Source organism: Python bivittatus, unplaced genomic scaffold, assembly GCF_059951505.1.
Source record: "Python bivittatus isolate LINGU-HERP-01145 unplaced genomic scaffold, Pbiv_v1 ctg000160_np1212, whole genome shotgun sequence".
Classification (NCBI taxonomy): Eukaryota; Metazoa; Chordata; class Lepidosauria; order Squamata; family Pythonidae; genus Python; species Python bivittatus.
In genome coordinates, this window is record NW_028277076.1 from 1,365,544 (window position 1) to 1,387,852 (window position 22,309).

Sequence of the window (22,309 nt, forward strand, 5' to 3'; positions counted from 1 at the left end):
CAATGAGTGGAAGTGTGACGCTTCGAGCAGCTGAAACAAAGGGGAAGGTGGGATAAAATTGGAAGGAAGGAAGGAAGGAAGGAAGGAAGGAAGGAAGGAAGGAAGGAAGGAAGGAAGGAAGGAAGGAAGGAAGGAAGGAAGGAAGGAAGGAAGGAAGGAAGGTCTGAGAAGCAGATCCAGAAAGTCTGGAATGACTGAAAGTTAGAAGTGGTTATGCTAGTCTATGACCATAATAAAGATTTGATTTGGTTTAGAAGTGGTAAGATTTGGGATCTCTTCATACACACACCTCCGTTCAGGTTAAAGAGCTACAGTCAATAACATTAGATTATAGAACTTAATTATTCCATTGTTGAGGTTCCTTTCTTTATCCGAATAGTAGAATTGAAAATGAAGGTGGCCTAGGACTTTTTCCCCAGCCCCCCTCCACGGCACAACCTTCCTCCTCTTCCAAGCCCCCCACACCTTTCCTGTATCTCATTCCCAACCCCCAAGTGAGATTGTTGCAAAGTTATTTTTTTATTATTATTATATTATTATTATTATTATTATTATTATTATTATCTTCTATTAGAATTGCAATCTGAATTTCCCTGCATGCCGTGGAGATGTTGTCTGTACAATAATGACCCCAGGATTCCCCCCCCCCAAAAATCCCCCAAAGCCATTTATTAATAAAACCCACTGGACAAACCCCAGACAGTAACATTTGGGCTGGAGAGAAGAGAAACAAGAGCGGCGTTAACTGAGAATTGAGCATCAAAGACGGGCTTTCTCAACCTAATGCTTCTCCAGATGTTCTGGGACTCCAATTCCCAAATTTTTGCAGCCAGCCATATTAAAGGGGAGTATACTTCATGGAGGGTAAGGAAGTTTTCCTGGAGCCACGGAATGCCCGTTTCAGAATCAGAAAGTGGGGCCCTGGCCGATTCTCCTCTCCTTTTTCCTGCTGCACACCCATTTCCCAGTTTCAGATCACATAATGCTGAGACTGTTGTATTTCCCCCCCCCCCTTCTTTGAAATTGGCATCGGTTACACATTTCCTGACCAGATGGTCAGCCAGCCATAGACCCAGATGACTCCGCTAGATCCTGTGATCTGTTTAGGCTGCTGATCTCGCTACAGGCCTGAAGCTTCTCCCTCCCTCTTTAGATTCAGATCCCCAAACCTTAAAGCGAGAGGGGGCTTCCTGCCATGGCTCTGAGCGCTCGAGTTTTCCTTCCACCACTTCCTTTCCGAGAAGTCACATGCTGGCATGCATTCCTGCACATTAATGCTTCCTTTGGGACTCAGACATTATGGAAATTTGAGAACGGAGCTCACATGGAGGGGAGCTTCTGAGAAAGCCAGCTGTGTATTTGCTCCATGTCCGTGGAAAGGCCCTGCAGAAAAGCAAAGTCTTTTTTTTTCCCCCAGAAGATCCAGCTGACCCACAGAGTCTTGGAGGCTGGTTTTACACGTTACTTTCAAGAAAGTGAGGTTTTGCTCCTTGGAGAGTCTGAGAGACAAACAAGACCAGCACTTTTGATTTGCTAAGGAAGAAAATCCAGGCTTAAAAATGGTGGCTCTGAAGGCGGCGGTTTACGCCATTAGAAACGGTCATGTGAAAAGCACGTGAACTTCATTGGTTTTACCAAGAAGAACAGACAGATGGTAAAGTCTCTTTGAAGAATTCCTGGTGACTTTTTGGCCACGTGCCTGTGTTCTCTTTAAAACAGTACGAACATGCTTTGCCACCCTATTGGGAGATTTTTCAACTTCTCAATCTAGCTCGTAGAGTTCCGGGTGGTCTCCCATCCAATCACTAATCCAGCCCTAGGCTGCTTAGTTTTTCAAAATCAACCAGGACCAGTGGATTTCCCTCATGTGGAGCTGGGGGGGGGAGGAAACTGGTTAATGGTGATTCAGGACTTCAGCTGACCAGTTCAAACCATTTTTTTTTCTTCTACACCCCAGAAAGTTACAGAGATGTTCAAAACTTGGCTCATGCTGGCATTTATTTTCTAGATCGTTCAAAATGTTCTGGCTTAAAATGGAATATTTTGCTTCCAGGGATGGTGCTGAGTTTTCAGTGAACTCACCCTCACTCATCTCTGGGAGTTTTTCCTCCCTCGGACGCACACAGTCCTTTCTTAGCAATCGGATTCCTCTTATGAAGGAGACATGAATTTCAAAACGACATTATCTACCTCATCGCTAGCTTTCGTGATTACTGAAAAGGCTGTTGGAAATGTATTAGCACCCAACTTTCTGCTAATTCTGAAAGGAGCAACCACAGAAACGCCTCCGTGATACAACTGTGGCGTGTTCCTTTTTTCAAAATCCTGTGATTTTCAGCCTGGTGTAACTCTGACATTTCACCATGCCAGCATTTCCTCAGCCTTATTTAATAAAGTTGCATTCACCATCTGTCAGCATCAGTTTTAATGCGATCCTCTGCTCTGCTTTACCACGATACTTAAACCGGGGCCTGCTTAGCCAGGGTTAATGGCAGAACTACCATTAGCAAGGAGGGCACAGCGTAATCAGCCATAAACCGGGGCTTACAAAACCTCAGCGGCTGTTCGCAGAGCCAAACCCAAACAAAGGATATTATGACTTAGCATGAATACTTAATGCAGTAATTGCAGGAGAATTAATTTGTGTGCATTTCCCAGCTCAGCCACTGTACAATTAGCAAGAGATCAACTGGAATGCAAAAATTATAGGCCTCTCCTCTGATGAATGCTGATTCAAAGACCGTGGTTGCCTGAGCTAAGCGTCAGTACGGCAACTTCCCATTTTCCTATGGCAGGATGTGCGCTGAAGCCAAACAGGATTAATTTTGCATTGTTAGGGCTCCACCCGAATCTGCCTTCCCCCAGATCCTGTATAGCTGCAGAAATCCCGGGTGGTCGCCTTGTTCAAGGTGGAGGAAGGTGGAAGGGGGGTTTACAACCCCATGCAATAATAAAATAAAGCAAAATTTCCACCAAGACATACAGTGAACCTGGAGGGAATAGCAGTGTTTGAGTAGCTGTCGGCCCGGCCTGCCAAAGCAGGATTGGAAGGCAAATAATGGGAAGAATAATAATAACCGGAATGGTTGGCTTTGAGCAAGGGGCGCCCGACCCTCCCGGGGCGCATTTCTGAGCGCCAGCGCGGAAGAGACGCGAGGAATGTCCGCAGCGGTGCGCCAGCAAGCGCTGAGCCTCGAGCGGAAAACCTTCCGGAAGCCCAGAAGGCTACAGTTGTTGCGGCCAAAGTAACAAGAGCCTCGTCGGAAGTCCCGGGAACACTCTGTTGCTCTCCGCGGAAACTTTCGCCCGAGCGGAGCGCGCCCTTTCGCTCCGCGTCTCCCGCGATCGGCGCCCCGGGCACCGGCGCGGCGCCAGAAGCGGGCTCGCTCGGCCGCCCGGCTCCCGGAGCCAGCGCCGCCCGCCCACTCGCGGGGCCCTCGGCGGCTGCCCGGCCAGAAGGGCGGCCCCCGCGCCCGCAGCCGCGGGGAGCGTGCCGGGCCGCGCCGCGCCGCGCCGCGCCGCCGGGCGGGCGCGCAGGCGAGCCCCGCGTCAACCGCCGCGGCCGGCGGGCGGGAGCGCGCGCGCACGGCTCCCCCGCGGCCCGCCCCGCGGCCCGCCCCCTCGGGTCCTCCCCCCCGGATCCTGGCGCGTGCGCGCTCGTTCCCGAGGAGAGCGGCGGCGGCGGCGGCCTGCGTGGCAGCTGGGGGCCGGAGAGCCGTCGGGGGCGCGCGCGGCGCGGCGCGGCGTGGCGTGGCGTGCGAGCCGGAGGCGCCCGGCCCCTCCGTCGTGCGGGGGCGGGAGCGCGCGGCCGGCGGGACGGACGGAGGAGCCAGCCAGCGCGGGGGCGCGCGCGGGAGTGGGGCGAACTTGCGTCCGGCAGCCGCTGGCCCGCCTGCTGGAGCGACCCGGCCGGAGCCGCCGTCGCAGCCGCAGCCGCCGCAGAGGCGCGGGGCAAGCGGGCAGCGCCGTCGCCGGAGGGGCCCGGAGGGCGCCCGGCTGGCAGGTAAGCGCGGGCGGGGGGCGCGAGGCCCGGGGGGCCCGCGGCGGCGGGCGGGGTCTGGCCACGCCCCCTCCCCGGCATCCCGGGGGGGCCGCCCCGCCCTCCCCGGGCCCCGCTCGCCGTCCCGGGCGCGGCGAAGTTCCTCGAGTGAACGTTACTCCTCCCCGGGGCTTCGCGCGGCCATTGGCGTCGGTGGCCGCGGGACCAGGAGCCGGACCCCGCTCGTCCCCGCCGGGCTCCCCCCGGGAGTCACAGCGCCGCCGGGGCTCGGGGGTCAGCGCCGCGCTCCCCCAGGAGGCGCTCCTCCGCGGGACTTTCCCTCTTCGTCTGTCAGTCATGCCTCTGCCGCCGCTTCTTCCCCCGTCCCCGAAATGCCTTTTCCTTCTCCAGCCCATTGTTTTCAAGGACTTGCCGCGCTGATCTGATTTAAGGTGGGTTGTCTTATTGCCCCCCGCATCGCTTTGCGGTCCTGGGGAGGGCAGGCCGGCTGGCTTGGCATCGCCCCGATATCTTTCGTTGGGGTAACCGGGGGGGGCGGTTGGGGGGGTTGACAAGGCTGCGGTTTAGCCTCCTTTAACTGCTTCGTGCCCACTTTTCTCAGCCGGCCCTGCCGAGGAAAGGACCCCCGAATCAAAAGATCCCACCAGTTTGCATCTTGGGTGGAATAATCGGGTAGGAAATCGGCGTGGCAGGGAGAGTGGCTGGGCTGGTGGCCGTGGTCCAGCCCGGCCGATGCAGCACAGATGGGACCTCTTGGTGTTGCGGGGGTGTTTGTGTGATCATGACCCCATCTCCTCCCTGGGGAGGATCCGCTTCCTCTGCAGCAGCCCTCTGGCCCTGCGGCCCCACCTTCTGCCAGCCGGTCACCCACGGATCAGCAGGCAGTAAGGAGAGATCGGCTGAGTAGGGGGTTTTGTCCAAAGCAGGTCACCTCGTGGCAGTAAAGCTGAGCCTACAGCGAGTTTCCGCTGGGAGATGTGGCCCTGTTGCATTTGGTCCAGAAGTTTCCAAGGTTAATTCCATGTGGCTGGCGTGTCGCTGGAGGCCTCTGGCCTCACCTGTACGTTGTTTGGGACAGGTTTCTCTTCATTCCTGTCACCCGAGGTTGGGGTGGGATTCCTTTCCTATGGCTTGATTTATGTATATATGACACGGCAGAGAGATCTGTTTACACACCTGTTTTTTTCTGGAGGAGGCTAGTACAGGAAGAAACTCTCTGGTTAAATTGCTGTAAACATCTCTCCCTCTCTCTCTATCCATCTATCATGTCCTCTCTATCCACTGGCTGTCCACACAGGCCTCTGCTGACTAACAGGATTTCTCCAGCACCATCCCATAGTGAAACCCCGTACTTCTAAGCCAATAAACCTCAGCTTAATATGAGGTTTAGGAATGTGGTTACTCACAATAATCTTTCCAGAACTTTTATGCCAACCAGTTTCAAATGGATCTTGCCAGTAGGATGATCATTTAAAACCAGAAATGACAGAGGGAAGAAAGGGAATCGGTCTCCGAAGATGTGTGGGCAATTAACTCTAGAGTTTAAATAAAATAATTAAAATAAAATAACTGACGACACCACCTCTTTGTCCCAGCTGTTCTTCCCCATTGAGGGAGGTTAGATAGATTTGCATGGACCCATCTTCATAATGATGATTCTCAGTTTGGATAGCAGCGGGGCTAATGGGTGTTTTCTCTTTGCATACATTCTTGAAATAGATAAATATGTTTGTCCAGTACGTGTATCTGTATGGTTTTTCTCCAGATGGTATAAACCTTATCCACAGGGGTTCTTCTTAATCCTGGGCTAAAATGTGAACGAGGCATTATCATTTAGGGGATAATTCTGGACCTCTGAAGATAGTTGGCTGTGCTGTGGGCCCGTGTGAGTAATGCCTTGCTGTCCCCAGCAAGTTTCTAGGAGTTAAGGGCGATAGAATCAGATACGGGAGTTTTGCCTTCTAAAACTCATTTTTGGAAGGGCACCGAAGCCTCTTAAGTGATTTTGCCCTGTCCCAGGTGGGCCCCGTTCCCGGGGTTGTTCTGTGAAGATAGAAAAAAGTCTAAGAGTTGAGAAGGAGATTGATCTATGCTGTAAAGAGCAGTGGTATCAAATGGGGGCTTTCTAATAAACAGGTTCATTATTAGACTTTCAGAAAGATTAGCTGGGAACAGAAATGATCCAGCAGAAAGAACAGCTTAGCTCAGACATGACGTTTGCCAGACCTGCTTAAAAAAAACCTAACCATTCTTTCAAAACTGAGTCAGATCCAGCAGAAGGATTCTGGGGTCCTGGAGCTGAACACGACCCCCGATGAATCCCAGGATACAGAAGTGGGAAACCTACCTTTGAATGAGGTTTGAAGAGCTGAATGGTGAGGGTTGGAAAAGGAAACCTTGGGGTTGTTCTTGCCCCCTGAACTGGGAATTGGGAACTTTGGTTTTGTGGTGGCTAATCATTTATTCCTCTACTAGTAGGTTTCAAGCTACCTTATAGCTTAGATCAGAGCAGGCCAGTCTGGACTGAGGATGCGTCTCTGAGACCACGTCAATATCTCCTTATCCTCTAATGCTCTTGGAAAGGGCGCCACATGAGCGATGAATCTCATTGTCTCCTGTTCTTTGATTAACGGGGGAATAACTAGAGGAAGAAGATTGCTATAAACTGTGAGACAATCTTCTCTTTGTACCCCTCTGCCGTTGCTGGCCAACCCTCGCTCGTGGCAGTCCATATGAGTTATTTCAGGACCAGTGCGCGCTTGAAATTTTGCTAACGTTTGGGTAATTCGTGTGGTTTGGTATTAGCATTTTCTTGTTTTAAGTTGGAACTGGTGCCTCTGCCTCCACTTCCGAAAGACCTTAGAATAGAAGATGGCTCTAAGAGAAAAGCAAAGCCTTTAGATCCTCCTGCAGGTTTTTTTATCTGTCTATCTCACTTTCCGGCTAACGGGACTCTACAGACCCTGGGGAAGATGGCACAGTTTTGCGCATGGGTGTGCTGTGTTTGCTTGTGGTTGCTTGGGGCTGCCCCCGTTTCTCTCCCTAGCTGAGCCACAGATAAGTAGATGGGGGGACCTGTGTGCTGGTGCAAGCAGAATAGAAAGTCATCCTGGATCTGATTGTTCTCTCCCTGGGATCGCGCTTCTCTGTAGGACCCTTATCTTCATCTCCAAGGCCTGGACTGTTTGTTAGTCGTCCTGTTCTTATTTTAGAAAGGGCCCAGAAAGCCCGTCCATGTTAATTAAACCTGCCTTGAAACATCTGTTCCGCCCGGGTGTTTTAGTTTCTCCTTGCACTAGCGTTGCCCTTAAAAAGAAAAAGGCTGACTCTTGTGAATCCATGCAAGGAATTATCTGGCCTTCTACACCGAGGACAAATCCAGTCTTCCACCACCTGCTTGCATTGGCCCCGCCTCTGAATATATGTCGCCCCGATCAAAATCTAGATTGAAGGCATTGCAGGCCGGGCAGGAAAGTAAGCCAGCCCTGAGGGGATCCCCTGGAAATCAGCTGACTGGGTCACACCTTCAAGGAATGGCTTGGTCAGTTTGAATCGCCCTTCCTGGATTTCTCGCGGAAGTCTCTCTTGGTTGTCAGGCCGTTGGAGAAAAGGCCACGGTTGTGCCATGAAGGTCTTTGGAGAAGCTGAGCTGGTGAAGTTTTAGCTTCATCACTTTAAGTTCCTGTAGTGGCTATGGCTACATTTCATTTCATTTTAAAAAGCACCTGACCCTCTTCTGCTTCCTCCCTGTTTCTTTGTTTAACAAATGCGCTCAGTTGGAAATGCGAGTTGATTTACGCTGTTTTTATAGCTGGAGGGTGATTTCATCCATATGTTCGACTGCAAGGTACATGGGGTACGCTGCTAAAGGAAATTAAACCCACGAACGCAGTAGCAATTCCTCGACTTCTGAAATAGACAACGGAAGGGATCTGACAGATCTTTCCCAGTTTGGGAAGCAGATTTCCTTTTGGCAGGATGAATGACACCCTTTGTTGTTCTTCTACAGAATGACTTTCTCATGTAGTTCCTCAACCCAAAGTCACAGATGTTATGCTAATTCGTTTTAGGATTAAGAGGGCTGTGGATTCTATTTCTGGTTATTTGAAATTAAAGCTGGTGTTTTGCCGTAATCTGCAGGGTTTCATGCAGAGCATAAGGGGGTGGAGGGGAGCAGGGGTGGGAAGGGAAATGGAAAAGAAACAATTAGGGGGAAATGAGATTTTTAACTAAGTGAAGATGACCTTCATGTGATTGCTAATTGCCCAAATCGGAACAGTAACAATGACTCCCATTCCTACCTGGGCAATTACAGTAAGTCCCAGCAATTTATCTCCCCCCTAAATAATGTTTTTATGCACATTTGAGGAAGAAGCTTTCCTTAGCCCCATGATATGTGTAAAGTAGAAAGGAAATGGTATCGCTCTTTCCGTATTCAGAATAAAGTAACTGAAAGGTGCAATGACAATAGGATTGATTTTCATGCTTTTTAAAAAATGTTAATCGTCACCGTACTGACAGTTTGAAGGCTCTGATATGCCAGTGAAAGCCAATATTTTTAGGGAAACAATGCTTGAAACTGCTAATGAAAAGGATACTGTTTTTTCCTGGCACGTGTGTTGGGTCAGAATCACTAGCAAAGTTATTGCATGCTCCAGCATGTTAGATTCTCCAAGTTTACTTATTTGGTCAGTACACTCAGGGAAGGTGCTCCGAAATTTTACTTGGTTGCTAATGAGGCCACGTGTAGGATAATGATAAATGAAATTGATCACTAAGGTTTCTCTTATAGTTGTGTCCGTCCAGTTTGAAATAACGCAAGTAAGGCTGTAGCGTCGTACAATATGTCATCTTCTGAAACAGGATTTGTCAGATTTGGAAATTCACGTAGACCTTGGAATGATGCTTAGTGAAAGGCAGAATATGTCAATAATCCCATGTCAGATTTATATGGATTACCCTTACAAGTCTGTTGATAGAACAGATTATTTTGCGTGCCCAGTAAAACAATATCACTTTTTAAACCGTGGTTACATCTCTTTCACGTATGCATTGTCGAGAGAGGCGTTGAAGATTCGTATAAAGTGCGCAGCATCTCAGTTTAAAATACACACCAAACCACGTGCATCAAGAGTTTTCAAGGGCTCAGATCAACTGGAAACTTCTGCTGAGAAGTGATTCTTTAAAAATTGCCGCTTTGTGGATCTTCCTGATCTTCATGCTTGGTCCTCTTAAAACTGGCCCACGTTCAGATTAACTTCTGTTTACAGAGTTTGTGCGATGCAGCTGTTATTTCGTGCATCCTCCAAGGTGAGAAGCTATCCACGCATCCGTGTCCCTCTTAATGGAGAGAAGGAATCTGACAGGCCGCCGTTATTCTAAACACAAGGGCTCAAAAAATGAAGGCACTGGATGTCTTTTAGTTTTCAGTCTTCCCATCCGCTTGAAGAGTTTTCTCTCCTGGGTTTTGTTGGGGAGCCGAGGGGTGAGCACCGGTACGTGTGTAATTGCTTGTTGTGAAAAGAATCTCTGGAGGTAACAGATCGTTCTATATTTACTTCTCAGCCTTCCCAACAGCAGTAGAGAGGTGAAGCGTGTGTTAAATTTTGCACGTTCTTGCAGAGCACAGACGTGAACAAGAAAGGTTTCCAACGTTATGTGTGCTAAGCCATCTGATCATGGAGATTCCTGCCAGTGAAAGTATGCGTCTTGCAGAGGGGGGTCAGGAGAATTTTTTTTCTCTGTTGGATAGCACAGAGGGAAGTATTATTTTTGCAAGAACAAAAACCCTTGCAAAATGGAAGAATTTTTCCCCCCTTTGTGCCGAAGAGTGGCTCTGATTTTGACCATTCGAAGCACGCCATCAGAGGCTATCTGCAACCGGTTCGTTTCTGCAATATATTTCTCCAATTCTCAAGGTCTGGCTTTGTCCAGTTGGAGACCACCCTTTGCAGCCTTCTAAACATTGCAGCTAAACCTTAAAGGTGTGTGACACAATGCAAGACACACATAACTATTTTTGAGTCAAGAGGCTGACCACACAATTTATAGCTCCTTTTTTAAAGCGTGGATTTATAAGTGCAGATCGCTTTGCTAAATGTGGATTTTGCAGGTAACATACCACACCTTGTTAAAAATTCCTCTTGCTTAGATTTTTAAAAACCATTTCATCTAAATAAGCCTGTTCACTTTCTGTTCATGCTTGTACTGAACAAAAACGGTACAGAACTTTTAAAGAAGCTTAAATAATAGCCAGCCTCTTTCCTTGTCTTGTAATTACTTGTCTTGTAAACATTCGAAAGGAGCAAATCTAACATCCGTTTTATCGAAGGGGAGACTTCTGCACAGGCCAGCGTGTTGACACCATACGAAGTCCCAGTTAGCAAAGTTCTTGTTGTTTCAGTAGCAAAATCACAGAGAGTTAATGGTACTATGAACTTCAAGGGGCCCTCTTACCTGGACAGTGAAAGGGAAGAAATAGCTCCTTTTGGTTATAAGTAGTCCCCGGGTTAAGAACGCCCAGTTTACGGACGACCCATCATTAAGAATGGAGCCAGTTGTAGCAAAATTCGAGTTAAATCCACAATGGTTCAAGTTCGTTGCACAATACTACTTATACAGTATCTTCCAATAATCCTGTTCCGGCTTACACACAAATTCGACTTATGGACAGACCTTGGGAATGGAACTCAGTCTTAAATTGGGAACTCCCTGTATGTAAAAGCAGGGGCAGGCAGAGGAAGGTGCACCTCTTTGCCTGCCCACAAAATGATATGTTTGGGTGGCTTTGTATGGCAGAGGTAAAGGACCTCTTAGCCCAGCCCAGGGTGCGTTTGAGCAGGTAGAAGCCTCCCGCCCACCCCGAGGGCTGCGGGCGTTCCCTTTTCCAGAGGGCTGTGCTGTGTGCCATCCTCTAATTATTTTTGTTTCCGCCTCTTGGTTTATTTGGTGAGAAACGGCCATCAGCTTTTGGAGCAGCCAGCCTCTGTAAATTTCCAAGAGGGAAGGGTGTTTGGAAGAGCTTGGGTTGCTCCAGCAGATGCCATCGTGCAGCCGCAGATCTTTCACGAGACACGCCGGAGATGGGAACTGAGGTTCTGCTTGTCGGTGCGTGTCTGTGAGTCAGCCGCCTTCCTCTGGCCCAGGTGGCGGAGGATTGCTCAAGTTCCAAATTCCCCTTCCCACCGCTGCTCGGATTCGTACCGAAGAGTGACTCTGAGCGTGCCCTGAGTATCTGCGTGCCAAGGGGAAGGAATATTTAAAGAGGAAGGAAGGCTTTACAGGGGGGAAAAAATGAAAACATGGGGCTTGTGGCAAGACCTTGCAAATGACTATGTCTAGGTACTTTGGGGCGGGAGGGGGGCTGGAAAACCTGACAGCAACATGCCAGTTTGCAGAGGTAGGAAGACAAAAGGGGACTTGCTTATGGGGCTGAAAAACACGGCCTTTGCTTTTAGGGTGGGTCTTTGCTTGATCAGAAGTCATCAGTGTTGACGAGGCTCAGACCTCCTTGAGGAGAAGGAGGCACTTCAAGCGAGAGTCTGTAAACTGGTCGCATGACCCAGGAGGAGGGACAGGAGGGCGGCATTTTAAAACGTTTCCCCAGAGTGCCCAGGGCAGTCTTCTGATGAATGAGGCCCCAAAAGTGGGGCAGGGTGGATTTGTAAAACACCTCAGACTCTTGAGTTCCCTTCGAAGAGTGTTGTCGGGGCCCCCCTCCCCAAATCCAGGGAAAATATGTTTCTTCTTCAGCGGTCTGCAGACAGTTGGAATGACGCCAGAGACCTGGATCTCAAAGAAGGGTGATCTCGTCCTGCTTTTCGTCCACAGGGACCAGCCAGATGTTTCCAGCCCAGCGCAACGATGGGAGAGTAGTCGAGTAATCCTTGAATAACACCCCTAAATTTGTAGCTTCTTATTTATTTGGACACGTTCTTTGCTCAAAGAGAGTGGTTTGCCCAACGTTCTCGTCAGTGCGGGGGCCGCTCACATCTTAAGGCACAGGCTTCGCGTTGCCTCCAATCTTCATCCACCATGCAGATTAATTCAAGATTCAGTTTCTCAGAAAAAAACCCCTCTTCCTTCTGCTCATTGCGGTCTGCCAGGTCCCTGACCAGCTTCCTGCTTCTGCTGGTTTTCTCGGTGTCCTTATTTTTAATCGCATTTATTTATTTATTTATTTATTTATTTATTTATTTATTTTTCAGATTTGCATATGCTGCCCATCTCACCATGCAAGTGATTCTAGGCATGTTCCTAAGAAGTCTTTTTTTAAAAAAACAAACAAACCTGGTTGCCTTCTGGTCAACTTACCTTTATTTATAGATCACATCAGCCCATCCCATTTTGCCAGGGTTGGTAGTTTTAAGTCCAGAAAACCCGGGGGCCCGGGGAGGGGGATCTCTTTGCTGTTCAACCGTGCATGCTTTGAGATCAGTTGCAAGAAAATAAGAGATGGAGGTGGAACGTCCTTCTGGTCCTCCCATCGGGAGCAGCCAGATGTTCAGGACTTCTTTTCCTCGAAGGGTGCCTTCTTGGCTTCCATGGTTCCTCTCCTTTCTTCTTCTTCTCTGCCACTTGGCATCTGCAGCTGGCATGAGCCATGGCAGCCAGGCTGCTGGTGAGACCACTGTAGAATGACACCGGTGTTAAGCTTGCTGCCCCAATGGCCAGTTTCCTTCTGGGTGCAAGCTGGTCAAGAGCTATTAAGCTGTATGTGGCGTAGCATCTTGGTACATTATACACCATCTTGCTCTTGACCACCATCTTGCTACACTTGGATCTGCCTGAACTTCTAGAAAGGGTCTGCTGGGAGTCCCCACGCATCAAGAGGTACATGGGATGTGAGCTAGGCAGCCCCATGCTTAGAAACAGATACTCCTGGTCCCATCACTCCTTGGACTTCATTAAACCTACTGTCCCCACGTGCCTTTGGTCCTAGCTGATGGTGGGTGCCATCATTGTCTTTCTGTTACATTAAGTTGGGCGGTTGCTTCATGATTGTGGCTGTTTTGCTCTGTGTTGTTCCCAGCCTGGAGTCTTAATTGATTGGGATGAGTTAAGAAGATTGTAATCTTCTCTGCATACTTGCAAGTTCATATCCTGTTCACTTCTTATTTTTGCTGGAGGCATCTTCTCTTCCTTTCCCTTCTGGCTGATCACAACGTGTGAACATGGCCATTCTTTAGCTCTTGAGGCATCTCTAGGAGAAGTGATCTCATGGCGGAAGCTGGAGAACCCAGTCGTAAAACCCAGAGGTTGCTTTTCACAATGTCTTGTCTTGGGCTCATTCAAATCGAGCAACCAGCCCAGAAAATCCATCAAGAACTCCCTCCACCACCCCAATTTGGCAATCCGTGTTTCAAAGTCCTGCAAGAAAAGAAGGATCTGTTAGCATAAGATGTGGAAATGGGTTAAGGGGGATCTTTCAAAACCTCATTTGGCTAGAAAGTGAAGGCAGAAAAATACAGCCCAAAGAGTGAGAGATGCCTTCTCCCCATCCCTCACAGACTGTATTTAATCAGTCTGGAAAATCTTAGTGATGATTTTCAGCTTTTTGGAGGATTAAGAATGATAATGCTGTCAGCACAAGCTGTATATGCTAACGGCATTCCTACCCAGTAAATATTCTGTGCTGCCACCACAATCATTCTCCTAGCGAAAGAGCTTCTTGGGTGGATAGTAAAGATCTCTTAATCTTTATGATATTTATAGAATAATGTTTTAACTGATTTACGCTTCTAACTGTTTTTAGGGGTCAGTTACTCCAATTAATAACATCTTGTCAGCTGTAGGGTTATTAGAACCATCTAATAATCACAATGTGGAGATTTTTATTTTTTTAAAAAAAACCAGATTTGATTCTTTGGGTTTGCTTCTTTGTCAACAAAAATGTATATATGCTTATTAGCTGATGCCCTCAAACAGGGCATAAACTGATAGGGGGGTTTGCCATCGCCTGGTTATTTTTGGAATATCGGTAACTTTTTTCCAGGGTTGTCAGGTATCTTGAGCAGAATTTGCCTTCAGTTTTGTTCTTGGGGACTTTTAGGATTCTTTAAATTATTATTTTGCTGTAACTGGTGTGAATATCACTGTGGAAATTTATTTCGGCCCCTACCGTTTAGCATTTCTCACCCAACTATGGATCTATTCTTCACTGAAGATAAATCCTTCATGCAACTGATGAAGAGGTCTACAAAAGTTGGTGGTAGGGTATTGTTGTTGGGTTTTTTTGATGCAATGCAACAAGATTGTTGATTGTTTTAGAGCAATGGCCGGTCTCTTCCAAGGGTTCAGGTGGAAGCATCATGAGCACGAACGTTGCTCAGTCCCACCCCACCACAAGTGTGTAGCCAAGGGAAGCCCAGCAGCAGAAGTCATCCATCAATCTACAAACTCAGATGTAGGGCTTGAAGGTCCATCTGAAGGTCCCGACCAGGTATGGATCGTTCAACACATCCACAAGGATCATGGCGGTGGTGCCGATATGATTCAGAATGCTATTTCCTCGGTGCAGGCTTGAGAAAAGGAAAAATCAAGAAACTTTTCTATTAAGTAGCCACGGTGAAGGGGGAAAAAAGTGAAATTGTGTATGAATGCACTCTTGTCTCACAGAATGCTGTGGCTGCAGTAATCTTTCCCTCCTCTGTTCCCGAGTAAAAGTTTATTATGTGGGAGTGTGGGAATCTGGGAGACTAGCAGGAATTTCACTGTCCTGCCCTGGAGAATGTTGTATAACTTTTCTGCCTGCATCCTGTTTGGACAACAATCGTTTTCAAAACTCAGCAGAAGGTCTTTTGCAGTTTGGAATCTCTCCCCTTGTGGTGAAATTTTATTTTAAGAAAAGACAGCTATGGTGGAAGAACACCTCCTCTTCTCCTCCTTTGGAAGCACTTTGCTTCCTTTGTAGGATCTCAGTTGTAAGCTCAGAGGAAGGGAAACCCAAAGCTTGATTCAGCGTGCTGACCGTGAACGTCAGGATAGAACCACATGCAAAGGGGAATTATGCCATTCATCCTGTATGGCGGTAGCAAGTTTTAAGAAAAAGTCTAATGCAGCAAAATTATGAGCAGGCTAAGTATTCGCTACTAAGATGCATTTCTTCAATTATCTGAGAACGTTGAAGTCTAATCTTCGGGGTCTTCCTCTCTCCTGGCAGTACTTTGTATCCATGTAAGATGAATCTTCTGCTGGCAAAAGCAGGTTTCAGGCATCACCGTGGCTCTTCAAGGATCTAATAAGTTCCCCCAGGATTTGCTGCTCTAGTTCCTTTCTTTTCCATGGAAAACAGATTCTTTCTCATGGAGCAACTTCTGTAACGTTCTTAGAGACTGTTGTGTTGGTTGACAGAACAGCATTTATAACTCAAAGGCATCCTTGTTCCTTCAGCATCAAGGGTGGTGTAAGCACGTTCTCATGAAGGAGAGGCCTTGTGTTTGTCTTCCCACAAATCTTTTTTGTCTTTCCTTTCCCTTTCCTTCCTGATCTTCAGATAGACAGGAGTAACCAGGTGCAATATTTTTCACTTTCGTACTGTCAACAGCCAGTAAAGAATGGGAGACTTCTCTTCTGGGTTGGGGTGTCCTTCTACCCTATATAAACTTGAAGGTGATGGGGTTGGCCAGTGTTTCTGGGCTTGTAGTTCTGAAATATAGAATATAGATTCTTTGGTTTCTGCTATAGCAGTTGAAGCTTCATTGTTTGCATTTCCGTGCAAAAATGCACCCAACCTGCTCCATAAAACATTATTGCAAAATCACTTTTAAGACCTTTCAAGACTGAGGATGGTGGAATCCAACCTTTAGCCCATCACAAACAAAGACTTAAAGCTGAATGTGTAGAGATAACCTCCTGGTTCCACCATTTCCTTGAACTAATAAAGGGTTAAAAATGCGCTGAAGTCTCTTTGATGCTTAATCTGGGTTTCCTTTATGGGAGAAAGGATTTTCAAAAGTCCGAGATGTGATTTGGCACACACCAAATGAGATTAGGGAATGCTTTTGGTTCTAGAAAAGGAGCATATCCCACCTTTATTTCAAAGAAATGAGACATTGCATGCAGGATCTATATCTGATTGGAATCTCAGATGCATTATTTTTCTGTTTCGGGACCATGCAAATGCTGAAATGTGAACTAAAATACATTTTTAAGGGTTCCTGCCAACCTCATTCTTCTAGAGGAATTTGTGGAGAATGATTGGGGCTGTCTCATGGACATAGTCAAGAGTTATATTAATAGATTTACTGAATCATAAATGGTGTAACATGTAAGGTGAGATGTAGTGGTAATGACATAAAGTCTGCATTTTTACATACCTTTTGTTTGAAGGTAGAGTTATGGTTGCTTTTCATAAATTATTGCGGAGGAGTTGAATTGCGTAAACATTTAGTCTATCAAGGAAGACAACTGAGCATTACAACAGCAGTTCCCAAGTTCCTGTTCAGATCTTGGGGCTCCCTTTGAAATGTGATGTTATCCCACGTTGGTTCATTTATTTCTAGTACTGTGGTAAGAGGTTCTCCAAGGTATCAGAGGAAAGTTTTCCCAGACTTTCCCCTTAGCAGCTGGGGTCTGCACTGGGATACTCTCACAGACAAGGTGGTTATTGAAAGAATAGAAACTGCCATTCATAGGGTCTGATGCCAGACAATAATTTGTGCAACTACTCAATTAAGCAGCCCCACCAGATGAATTTTTGGTCTGATATCGAGGCCAAAGTGCACAGCAGCCTTCCTTAATGGGAAAAGGTGTGGCACGTGAAAAGCATTGCTCCTTTTTACAATGGTAATTTGATGGATACAAATTAGCAAGCACCTAGTTAAATTATAACTTGCATTCCAATTGGACTTGCATTGGGAAGTTTAGAAGCCAATAAGGAATCCATCCAAACTGATTAACAAACAGTGAAACCATGACTAATACTAGAACAACAGTAACAAGCGAAAACCCCAGCAGATCCCACAGATAACCACATTTAGAAACACAGTGGACGCCATAAACATTTGCTCATTAGATCCTTGTAGACTTCCTTGTTAACAGAGAAGAAAGTGGGATTCCTGAGGGGGAGGGCAGCAGATTTCAGGAGCAGGCATTAGAAGAAAGGGCACATAAAAACCCTTGGATCCAGATCCCATCCATGTCCACAGACAATCCTTGGAGCGTATTCCAGCAAAACTGATTTTTCTGGACTAGGTGACCCTCTGGAAGGCCTTGCGAATGGTTGTGCCGTTGGATCTGGATCTTGGTCAGTGAGTTAATCAGCCTCCTCTCCTCCCCTCCCCCCAAAATGCTGATTTAAGACCTCTCCTTGATTTAGGCTCCCCAAATATGTATGGATGGCATGTCTTGGCAGCTTGAAGTTATGCTAGGGAGATTTACAGCACACCCACCAGGTCACTGTCTGAAAAGAAGTGGAATTCGCTGGAGCTTTTTTTTGTTGTTTTGTGAATGAACACAGTGTGGAAACATCTTACTGTATTTCTGTTGAAAGATTAATCTTGCTGACTAAAGGCAGGAACGTAAACATGAGCTGAGTGGGGAATTTATTTCAAACAGAATGGGAAGCTTGGCACGAATACTTAAATATAGGCTGGTTGTTTTATTGACAGCTGCGAGCTAGTTATGAGCCACATTACATTGGTTGGTCCATTGTGGTAGCTTCCAGGTATGGAGCAGAGAATTCAAACCACCTTGGATCAACCTCAGTTGCGGTTATGAGCCATGAGGAAGTAAGCGGGGGCGTTGAGGCCATCTCTGCTGCATCATTCTGAGTAGAATTCGGAGTTGAATAAAAAGGTTTAATTCTTTGTCATGGTTTCGCTCCCCATTATCTAACTGCGATCAAGCTTGCCTATGCAAACACTGAGGCAAGGGCTTGTATATAAGCAGAGTGAAGGTGCAAAGCGTTAGGTGCCTGTTAAGGTTTGTCTGAGTCGAGAAGACAAACAGGTCCTTAGACTCTGCAACCTCACTCTGGATCCTGGAAAGGCTTCCACGTTCAACAGTTCTGCACGCTGCAGCACTGAAAAATGTTACCGCAAGTCGGGAAAGATGCAGACTTTTCATCGTGTTTTTTGTTCAGCTTTGAATCTGGATTTGGTGCCCGTTACCCGCTCCGGAGATTTTAGACGGTTAATGAGCCTCTTGTAACTATGGGGTTAAGCTTTCAGGATGAATAATGTTTGCCATCTTGCCCACGTCTTAGCATTTTGCTTTGGAGAGATAAGGCTCCACAGAATGCCCCAGATAACTGTCTTTCCTGTTAAAAGAACAGAGGCACTATTCTTGATTTTTGGCCAGCCATTTCCCACTTCTAAACAGTTAAGAAGATTTTAGAACGTAGGGTCTATCGTTGTTTCTAAGGCGTCCGATACTTCCTTAAAATGGGGCTCATTCAAGGAGATTCAAGCTTGTCTCTGTTCAAGAAGTTTGCACTTCTTGAAGCCCAGCTGGATAATTAGGGAGAAGGAGGAGGGAGGATGTGAACAAGACTTTGAATATTTCTGAACTTCTACATCTCAAGTCCCAAAACTCTCTCTCTCTACCACAGTACGGACAGACAGTCAAAGCAAAATTAGTTGAAGGCCGTTCTCTGGTCTGGACGAGTCTTGTCCAACTTTTCAAGACTGAATAATACCTTACACTTCTCCCCGACGTGCAAGATACCCGGAGTCTCTATTGCTTTTCTCTGGAAAGTGCTTCATTTCTTAAAGGGATGTGCGATTGCCTTCCTTTTGCACATTCTTCCTGTTAAACTGCTTTGTTTGCAGCAGTTTTGAGTCATCTTGTGTTGACTTCCGAGAAAGGCACGCAGAAGACTTCAGACTTGTCAGGCGTTTACAGTAAATACTCTCTGCTTTTGAAAGGGCTGTCAGGGGCTTAATTGTTCGGTTCAGGCATATTTGCCAAGTGCTGGACAGTGTCTGTCTGCTTCCAGTGACCAGGTTAGGTAGACGTGAGAGTCTAAAGGCTGGTTCTGTCTTGACTGTTTGCTTGTGTTACAAGGGGAAGGGAGAAAGGCAGGGTTGTCTAACGTAGCTGGTAATTAGGTTCTACGGAGGAAGCGTATATTAGAATTGCTTTCATTGTCAGAGTTCTTTAGTGTGATAGATGGGATTTAAAGGTTGAGCCAACTAAATTGCAGTGAGAATGCTAACGACAAAGCTTTTGGGGCGGGTGAAATATTCCTACAAGATCTCATGGCATAAATGCGATAAGATGACAGGCCGTAAAAGTCGCTCAGAAATAAGTTGCCCAGGGTAGGGTGGGTGCCTTATGATCCTCATCCACAGCCCAGAGATGATGCGGAGTCAAGTTGGGGCCATGATTTAAAAATATTGGAGAATTTGCATAGCATCTCGACAGATGATGGTTTACGAGCAGATGAGAAAACGTTATTGGGTCGCAATGGGAAGAGAAAAGGCTTGTTGTTTTGAGGCTCCTGGTTTCAAAATACTTTGAATCTTTTTCTTGGAGCCCTCAGTAAATGGGGATTAGGCTATTTTGCCCTAATCCTGAACAAGTTTTTTTTTAATAAAAAAGTGTGGGGGGGTAGAATTAAGGCATGGTCTTTAGCAGGGGTTTAGAAGGTGCGGATCACTGATCATCATCACAGTAAAGTGGTGAGTCTTAGGTTCTTGGGGCAAATGAGAGGAGGTCAGGGTCAATCCTGCCAAACTGCAAGAGAAATGTTTTCATTCTCATGAGCTGTTCTTTCTTTCTGGTTGACCCCATCCAGTAATGACCCCACATACACATTAGTAATGTTCCCATACATGTTCTGTTGATGCTAGGCTTCCCTGTCACCCCAGGAATGGGGGGGCAATTTGTTTACAGGACTGACTGAAGCTGTTCTTATGAACTGGACTGCAGCGGGCCCTAGTTCACCACCCTGGCACCAAACTCAACTTCCTTTAGAGTTCGAGGGAGACGTCAGGAAAACCATTGAAGGAGCCATGTTGAATGCATCTGACTTCTCTGCAGTTCCACGTATCTCCTCAGAGACATGTTCTTCTACCCTCTTAATATGGAGCCCTTAGCGCTCTCTGAGCTGGGTGGTTTGCTTGCAGACGTTTCAGTACCCAGCATCATCGGGCAAACCGCCTGGTTCAGAGAGCGCCAAGGACTCCACCGTTCAACCCTGAGCTACAGAGGTTCTCTTCTGTTGGAACCGTCTGAATGGATTCCCTTTTGTAGAGGTGGGTTGGGGGCCCAGAGAGTGTGCATTTAGTGGGGTGGTGACTAACTGGATTCTTTCCCCACCCTGCATCAAGGTTAAGGAGATGTGGAGTGCAGCTCGGTTTGGCATTCGCCCACACGTTCTGGGGAATATCTGTGATCCTTGACTCTTGAGGTTGTTTGCACTGTCCCTAATCCCACTTTTGCTCCAGATTATATTCCTGCCCCCTCGTCCTGCCCTTTGCTTGTGTGGGACATGCGGATGTTTTTTTAATGAGCTTGCGAAGCTGCATTTTTTCTAACATGATGCGCAACAGGCAGAGTCCAGCGATCTGGCCTTAGATAAAGATATCTAAAAGACTTGTTAATGAGCCGCCCCCGCACAAAGGATCCCATTTTTCTTGCTCCACCTCCGGTGCAAAAAGCAGATAGTGGGGGAATGTGAGTGGGCGGGGGGGTGTGCGTGTCTCTGGATCATACCTTTCCCCTCCCAGATTCTCCTGTTTGAATGTCCCACGGATGAACCTTCTGCTGGGGCTCCGTTGCACAACATTTTCCTGAAATGTTCTGAAACTCGGCTTTTTTTTTTTGGCCTGCGTTGCATAATAGCTTCGAGTTGCCCTCATTTTTGGACTCAGATTATGGTGTGGCTAGACCAGCTGCCTGCCAGGTGTGCTGCGCGGTTCATGCCTTGAACCCTGGCATGGCTGGGGCACCTCAGATTCTCAGATCCAGATTTCAGGGTCGATAGTGCCCACGCGGGCCCTCCGTCCCCGGCTCTCTTGCTGTGTTGGTTGAGCTTTTCCCCAGCATCGCAGAAGCTAAAGAAGGAATGGTGGAGGATAGCGTTATTGAGCGTGGAGTCCTTGGTGCTCTCTCAGCTGGGCTGTTGGCCTGCAGACATTTCATTACCCAACTAGGCAACTTCATCAGTGCGAACAGCCCAACTCAGAGAGCGCCGAGGACTTCGCAGTCCATTCAGCCCCGAGCTACAGATACTCTCTTCTGTTGGAGCATTATGGAGATCCATTGCGACTTTTGTGTCCCCAGCCCTCAGAGGGCTTAAAACGAAGGCTGTGCACGAAGGACTACGAAAAGGCCATCCCCATTAAACAGCCGATTAATTAAAGAAAAGGAGCATTTTCAGTGCGCGCTGATTCTCGATGGCCCAAATGCTTGTTCGATCGGCTTTCCTCTTGTTCAGTTGCGTGGCCGGCCCCGGAGAGCCGAGTGCCAGCCATATGGAAAACAGGTGGGTGTATGTAGCAAAAAGGTAGGCGTGTTGGCAGAGGGAAGCAAGGCACGTGGGCACCGAGCGCACTGCTGTGTTTTCTGCTTGGAAGGTATTTCTCGCTGTCTGATCATCAGGGAGAATAATTTGGCCTGTGGATTTGATCTGAGCACCCAAAGGTAGATGTTTATATCCGATTAAGCTGATCCCAGCTGTTACCGAGCATGATTTGGGAAGAAAATGCAGCGTGGGCATTCATCACGATGCGTCAGATACAAATGGAAGCTGCTTCCTTTGATGGGTATCTGTAACGGATGATCCCGGGCTTGGCTTCCAACCGCCTTGGGCCTTTCTAATTTCCATAGCGCACCTGTCAGGCTCCTGCAGGGGGTGGCAAAAGATTTACTTGGCCTTGTTCCCTGCAATATTTACTTTGAAGGAAAATTGGTGTGTCTGCGTCAGTCAGACGGTAGACGTTCCAAAAACCCTACTAGCACGAGTATTGTGAAAGGGAGCAACGTCCAGATTCAGCGAAGCAAATGGGCGGATCGGTTTTAAAAGAACAAACTGCTCTGTTTGAAAGATCAGCCTTCTTTCTGTTGCAGGTAAACGCCAGAGCAGACCCCTTACCTGCAACTCCTTAGGGAAGAAATAGTTCTCTAAAAGATGACGTGTTCAGTCCAGTTTCCTTTTTGCAAAAGGCTCGGTTGCGAGAAAATGCCACCGTTAAAAATAAAGAGTTGGCTGCTTACGTAGACTGATTGCACTCAACCCTGTAAAGAAATGCCTGACCCCTGATTAGGGGAGTTACGACCAAATTGTAAACCCCCCCCCCCAGTTTGTTGAAGTTTAAACTAGGTTAATAAAATATAATGATTTTTTTTTCAGGTGGTAGTAAA

At 47.3% G+C, this 22,309-nt stretch overlaps 1 protein-coding gene across 6 annotated transcripts in view; it reads left to right on the top strand.

Annotated features, from left to right (window-relative positions):
• Positions 1-3,656: 3,656 nt before the first annotated feature.
• The window catches only part of NEK6 (NIMA related kinase 6), a 49,492-nt gene continuing 30,839 nt past the window's right edge, over positions 3,657-22,309 (top strand). For 4 of the 6 annotated variants that reach the window (XM_088146873.1, XM_088146874.1, XM_088146875.1 and 1 more), the window contains exon 1: positions 3,657-4,003. The gene's annotated coding sequence lies outside the window, so the exon portion shown is untranslated. Of the gene's footprint in view, positions 4,004-4,149; positions 4,432-22,309 lie in introns of those variants that run through there. The other 2 variants (XM_015891612.3, XM_007423278.4) reach the window with 1 other exon arrangement.